Here is a 7,802-nt window from a genome sequence, read left to right as displayed (position 1 = left end):
TTGTTGTAGATCAACAAGTTGTCGCTGTAGGTATACAGCGACGACATGTCGTCGCCAAAATGGCGTCGCTGTAGGTCCGTATGTGTAGCAATCAACAGCGACAACAAAATGCATTCGTCGCAGTAGTGGTTTACTACAGCGACGACATGTCGGTCGCAGTAGGGAATCATTTTTTTCGGTTGGCATGGGATATTGCGACGACATGTTGTCGCTGTTGGTGGTTGCAAATTTTGAAAATTTGAATTTCAAAAACTTCTACAGCGACGACATGTGGTCGCTGTAGGTCCATCAACCGCCCCATCTACAGTGACTGTAACGCCCTGGATAGCCAAGACCGCTACACTGTGTGTTTATAAAGTGCTAGACTTGCTAATCAAATCATTTAGTTAAAAGCGTGTTACTGAAGCTATAGAGGAACTAGGGTGAAAATGTTTTGGTCTCGAAAGCCACATTTTCATTAAGAAACATTTCCTGTTTACACGGGATCCCAAAAGTGATAAGTTTAAAGACCGTTTACAGAATTCATAAGGTTTAGATACAATAACAAGCCATATTAAGGCAAAACAAATAGTTAGGCAATCCCTGTCCTGACCCACTCCTCGACCATGGTGATCGAACAGCTGGCTATGTACACTCCACCCTGCGGCCCTCCATCTCAGGGTTGGTCCAGCTTGCCTTTGCCTTCACCTGCACCACATAGCACCCGTGAGCCAAGGCCCAGCAAGAAAACACAACAACAGAGCATGGGCAATCAACAGACAAATCAATATCTCATATCGCATCACAAGTTCTCAACCATATAATCATTCAGTATAATCAAGTATTCAGCACATTAACATGTCATGTCATATCATATATCAGTTCACAAGTGATAACTAGGGCTAGCGCCCTCAGGCCACTCCCTTCGTTACCCCACTGACTCCGGCCCGCTTAAACCGAGCTCAGTGAATATTAAGCTATCCTCGGCTACCAGTGGCCGAGCCGCGCCCTGTGCGCAAATATAGTGTACGGCACCCTTAGGCCGCTTTTACATGTCCCATGGAATAATACCATCATTGACATGATACAAATATCGGGAGCACTTAGTCCCATCACAATCATATAACCGGGTGCGGTTTCCTTACCTTTCGATTTGCTAGCTTTGATCACTCGACTCCTTGAGCACGATCCCCCTAGAGCCCTAGTGCTCACCTAAACACAACCATAGGCCAAAGTCATCATCAATCCTCAAGTCCAAAACCTAACCTCGAGGCCAATCCCGAGCCCCCGGGAAGTCCTAGTTCCACCAAACAAGGTGGTGGAATCAAACCCCAAACCCTTGGTCAAAAACCCTTGCAAACAACCCTAAAATCCCCTTCTGAAAACAGGGCAGCGCTCATTGGAGGGCGCTATAGCGCTACAAACAGAAGCAAAATCCCCAAGGAAGCTTGGCCTAGCGCTACAGCGCCCAAAGGCTAGCGCTGTAGCGCTAGTCACAGACAGGCCAACTCCAAATTTCTCTTCCTGCGATTCCCCCGAGCCAAACTCAACCAAAACTTCTCCAAACCTTTGCCAACCTCAAAAACAACCTTATAAACATACTCCACTCATCCCAAGCACCCCAAAAACTCAAAACCCAATCACATGCATCTCTAATCCCAAAATTCACCATAGCTGTCCCTAAGCTCAGAAACTCAGCAAAACCAGTAAAAGCATCAGAGTTTAAGGCTTAGAATTTATACCTTTGGTGGAATTTCGACCTCAAGTTGTCTCTAGACCTCCTTGGCTTGCTTTTTCTCAACCCTTGGCTCCAACTTTCCTAAAATTCCCCATCAACACAGCTTAGATAACTTAGCTAAGAACCAAAATCAGAACTGAAGAGACTTACATAATTTTACCTCAAGTGTTGGTGAGTTCTTGCTAAACCTTTGCCAATTCCTCAAACCTAGCTTAGGATCCTTGATGCTCAGCCTAACCCAGCTCTCCTCTGAGCTTTGCTCCAAAAATCCTCAAGAAACTAATGAAGGAAGCATAAACCGACCTTAGAAAACTCTCTCTGTTTTCTCCCTTTCTTTTCCTTCCTTTTCCTTCTTTTCTTTCTTTCCTCAGACTTCTATATTTTTCTAAAATTTCCACTAAAATAAAGCCTCAGTAATTCCCATCTTTAGAAAGCCAAATGACCTTAATGCCCTCCCCTTTATTTCTAACCCTTTAATCCACTTAAGGGCATTCTAGTCATTTTACCCAATTCCCGCTAACTCCTCGAGTGTCTCTAATATTTCCCACTTAATTCCCGATACCTAACTATTCTCCAATTATATTCCTCGATGTTAAAATAGGCTCCAATATACTCGCTAAATTCCCATTTATACCCCTAGGCTCACCCGAGCCGGGTATAAATCCCCGCCATGACTTTTTCACTACTTTGCTCACTAGGATCGTCTCGAGTCACAGATCACAGATATATCCACATAATAATGTGGTCTCGACAATTATCACATATATCAATGTAGTTATGCCCAAAATGACCAAAATTACGATTATGCCCTTCTAACCTAATCAGGGCCTACATGCATACTAATACACATGGTCATGCATCTCAAATATTCAAATAGTCATATATCATGCTTTAAATCATAATCATGCATCTTAATCATTAAAATCACACATAATTCCCAGTATTCCCTCCAGGCACACTAATCAAGGCCCTTAAGCCTTATTAGCGATTTTGGGTTGTTACAGTGACGATATGTCGTCGCTGAAGAGTGCGTGGGTTTATATGCCTACAACGACGCCATGTCATCGTCGTAGTGTCACGAAAACTCAAATTTCGTGTTCAGCGTGCACCTTACGGCGACAACATGTCGTTGCTGTAGGTATACAATTTTAAAAAAAAATTAATTAATTATATTGATTAAAATTTATTTAATAAAATATTAAATATTAATGAAATAAATAAATAAAACAACTTATTTAATTAAATAATAAAACCAATTTAACAATATCCATAGTCTCCAAAATGTAAGATAACAAAACATAAGTAGTATTGTCTCTAAAATAAAATAAAAACAACACAAAATATTAATAAGTTCAAAATAGTAATATAATAAAACTAAATGTCATCAAAATCAATTCCAAAGTCATTATCGTCGGGCTGTTGTGGTGGCTGCGGTGGTTGTTGTTGTGGTGGCTGTGGTGGTTGGGGCTGATGCGGTTGTTGTGGTTGAAAGCTTGCCATTATGGACTGTATCATATTCATGTACAAGTTGACAGGCTGAAATTATGGAGCTTGGATGTTCGGATTTGTTGCTTGCAAATTTTTTTCCATTTCCTGGAAGTTGTTGTTCTGGGTCATAAAGGCTTTATTGAAGTGTTGAATCATGGACTGGAAAGCCTTCGGTGGTATCGTTGGAGGGCCAACTGTGGTGGACAGAAACGGTGATGCCTCTGATTGTGAAGAGGATCTGGTGGTGCTTGAGGCAAAGGTACTAGTACCCTTCAACTTGCGTCCAATACCTTGGTTGTGGCCATGACGTTGACCAAGTATGTTTGAGACGACTTATGTCTTATTGACAGTGGCACTTCCTACTTCAGATTCATATTGAGATTGAGATTGGGATTGTGTCTGGACTTCTTGCTGCAATGCATCCTGCAGTTTAGAAACACGACAATTAATATATAATAATTGAATAATATACATATATACAAAACTTAGAAAGTTAACCCATCCACGTGTTGGATGATTGTGCATGTTATGGAGTGTATCGATAATGCTGGGCAATTCCTTAGTCTGAAGATTCATCTTTAGAAAACAAAATTTAACAAAATCTCAGTTAAATATTGAAATTATTATTAAGATAACTTAAAATATTTCAAATTATCTATATATTTTTCTTTACCTTCTTAAATCGATCAGAAGCATAAGAAACTGATCCATGGAGACTTTGATACTTTTTGCTCTGTTGGAAGATTTTGCCTTTGAGTGTGCCATGAACTGTGGAGTGGTGAAAAGGTCAACCAACTTTTGCCAACTCTCGTTGTCCATGTCCTCCGGTGGATTCTTTCTAGCTGTCTTGATATCATCATACCCTCCATGTTCATCGAAGTGTCTTTTCTCGCGACCTTTTCTGTCCTTGTAGCGATCCTGAAACTCTCGCTCAATCTCAGTCTCCATCAGTCGCCACTCAGGAAAAGCTCGGGGAAGAATGAAAAATTCCTTCAAAAAAATGGTGAGATTTTTTAAATTAAAAAGAAACATTACATGTGAATAAGTAGATAAATTTACCTCAAGCTTTTGCATCAATCAAATCTTGTGCTCATCCAAAATACTCTGCCACGAGTCATAATATAACAGGACATGGTGACCAATTGTTATATTATTTTATAATATAATGTAATATTGTATTATATTATAATATAATGTTTTAGATTAAATAAATATGACAAAAAGTGTCACATATCGTAACATATAATAGAGAGTTACAATATTTAGATATGTGAGATATATCCAAATATGTAACATATTTGGTGATACAAATTCAGCTACAAATTTGTAACTTCCAAAATTTACCCTTTATTGTGTAAATTTGTTGTTACACAATATTGAGATGAAATTCATAAAAGCCATGTGTGAAATGGATGTTAGAGATATGATTTTAACCCCAATAACGTGTTTTGGGGGTTACAAAATCATTTGGGAGGGTTTGGAACTGTTTGGAAAAACAACACATTTTCAAGTGTTGAAACTGGGCTGTGGCCGCGGTCACTGAATGATGGTGGCCGCGGCCTAGGGGACAGAGAGCAGTGGTCGCAACCACTGATGTCCCTGGCCGCAGCCACAGGTGCATTTTAGGCCAAATTTTTAGTTTTTTCCAAATGTGTTGAATGATTCCAAAAACTCAAATAACTCCCAAATCTCATTTTTAATTCTATAATAATCTAATTAATCATTGGTAACAGCCATGGGGGTTGGTGGAATTTGAAATTCAAAGGGTGTCTCTAAACTCTATAAATAGGAGCCTATAGCTCACTTGAAAGACAACTTTTCTATCCATTAGAGAACTTGGCTAGAAAATACCTTGAGGCTTGATTATTCTAGAAAGCATTTCCAAAATCTGTGAGAGATCCCTTAGTGCTTGAGTTAGGGGGAAATAAGCTTTTGGATAAAGGTTTCAAACCTTGTTCAAGTTGGTCATCCCCAACACTCTTCACTTTGGTTGTGTGAGTGAGAGTTTATTGTTTTTTGTTCTTGTTCTTATTTTCTTCTATTGCTTTTCTTCTTCTCTTCTTGTTCTATTTACTTGTACTTTTGTTTAAGAGTTGTAATCCTTTTATTTCCTTTGATCAAACACTTCTAGTTTATTTGTATCTTTTGTAATAGAGTTGTACTTTCTATTTCTATCATCTTACATCTCCTTCTCCTTTTATTTGTATTTTCAGTTATAGAGTTGTAACACTTTATTTAATTAATCCCTGTCTATTGTAATATTTTTGCATAGAGTTGCAATTTTCTTACCATTTCCATTGAGACAAATACATATTTTCCTAACATTCAAAAGCTTAACCCATTGTTTGTTTCAATGGAAGGTGAGACCATCAAGATTATAAATCAAGACCTAGTGAGGTTAGATAGGTTTGATGTATCCAATTGAACTAGGTGGTAAGATAAGGTAAGTGTAAATGTATACACTATTTTATATTATAGTGATAAGATTTTATTTCATGTATTAGCACGTTTTCATATATTGATATATGAATTATTGTGTAGATGTTAACATGTTAATACAATATGAGATACATTGGAACATAGTTGACACATCTATTTGTGAAAGTTAATGTGTAATCCTTAGAAGTGAACTTTTGAGAAGCTCTACATAATCTAGTGATTGTTAATCTTATGTGTATGCTATATGTGAGATAGTAAGACATACTTTTGACATGAAAATTACTTTTTGAGAATTTATAGAGCATGACAATTAGGTAGTTTTTGACATGCCTATATATTGATTTTGTGAATCAATAGATATGTGAATTATTATATGATATTTGTGATATACTTACAATATAATAATGAGATTCAAAATGCATGCTAATATGATGGATATATGTTGACAAATTATGGGAAATTTCTTTGAGACATAATTATGTTAATATATAAAAGTATATTGATATATACATGAGAATTATCATGACTATTATGGTGTGCCATATAATATGATTATTGAGGTGATAATAATATATATATATATATGTTTTGTCCTAAATTCTTTCAATGTGATGAGTTACCATTTATTTGGTAAATAAAGAGAATTATGTGAGAAATTAAAATTCTCACATAAGTGTTGACCATCTCAACTTATGAGATAAGAAAAGATGAACCTAAGGGGGTTACATCTTTTGATAAGTGTCTTGCTATTGCAAGAAAAATATGATTAAGGGGATCCAAAATTATGGGATGACATATTGACCTATAGGCTTGGAGTCTAAAGTGTGGTCAAATGAGAAAATATTTGAGAATTATTTAGTGACAATAATTCTCAAATATTCAATGTCTCAATGAGGTGACATTACAAAATTGAAGAAGCAATTTTGAATCTTTATACAAATAGTGAATAAGGTTGAAGAGAATTTTATTCATTCTTGTTAAAGATGGTGATATGTTTAAATTAATCTCAATAAGGAGATAATTTTAAACCAAAGCATTAGAAATCAAAGTGTTTACATAAATCATTGAGGGTTTATTTTCTTTGATTTAAGCGTTTAAAAATTGACATCTTCAAATTGATTTTGATGAGAAAATCATTGGATGTCAAAATGATGTTTTCAAAAAAATCTCAAAGAGACTCTTAAAAAATGCACAAAAATTGTTTAAGTAATTTTGAGATTATTTAAATAACTAAAAGTGAAATTAGTGATTATTTGCTTGAGAAATTTTCACATGATATTTATATTTCCATATGAGTTATGGAAAGGAAGAAAACCCAACATAGGGTACTTCAAAGTATGGGGGTGTCTTGCTATTGCAGGAAAAACGAACCTAATAGAACAAAGTTAGGTTCAAGAGCCATAAAGTGTGCTTTTGTTGGTTATGCCAACAAAAGTAAAGCTTATAAGCTATTAGACTTAGAGTCTAATATTGTGATTGAATCTAGAGAATTTGAATTTTTTGAGAATGTGTTATGTGACAACAATTCTCAAGCTTCAACATCTGTAAATGAGAATTTGTTATATGAGAACAATTCTCAAGCTTCTACATCCAAAGTTGATTCTCAAGAGGAGAATTCTCAAAAGAATGTAAAGCAACCCTTTGAACTTAGAAGAAGTCAAAGACTTAAAAATGAGAAAAGTCTAGTAGTGGATAAGATAGATTCTCAACGAATTTCATTCTACATGGTATAAGGAAATAGAGAGGATGCCATTAGGAAAATTCCTATTGTACTTCATGTTGAAGATGATCTTAAGACTTATAGATAATTTATGCAATCGAGGGATAGTGCATTTTGGAAATAAGCCATCAATGATGAGATGGATTCCATTCTTTCCAAAAACACTTGGGAATCGGTAGATCTCCCACCGGGGTCTAAGCCAATTGGGTGTAAGTGGGTATTTAGGAGAAAATACCACACTGACGGCACTATCCAAACCTTTAAAGCTAGATAGTAGCTAAAGGGTTTAGGCAAAAACAGGGTATCGATTATTTCGATACCTATGCGCCTGTTGCAAGAATAACTTCTATAAGAATTTTGTTCACCTTAGCTTCTATACACAACTTGTATGTTCATCAAATGGATGTCAAAATGGCATTCCTTAATGGTGACCTCAAT

The sequence above is a fragment of the Humulus lupulus genome, chromosome 1 (genome assembly GCF_963169125.1).
Source record: "Humulus lupulus chromosome 1, drHumLupu1.1, whole genome shotgun sequence".
Taxonomy (NCBI): Eukaryota; Viridiplantae; Streptophyta; class Magnoliopsida; order Rosales; family Cannabaceae; genus Humulus; species Humulus lupulus.
Note: the sequence above shows the minus strand (reverse complement) of the source record.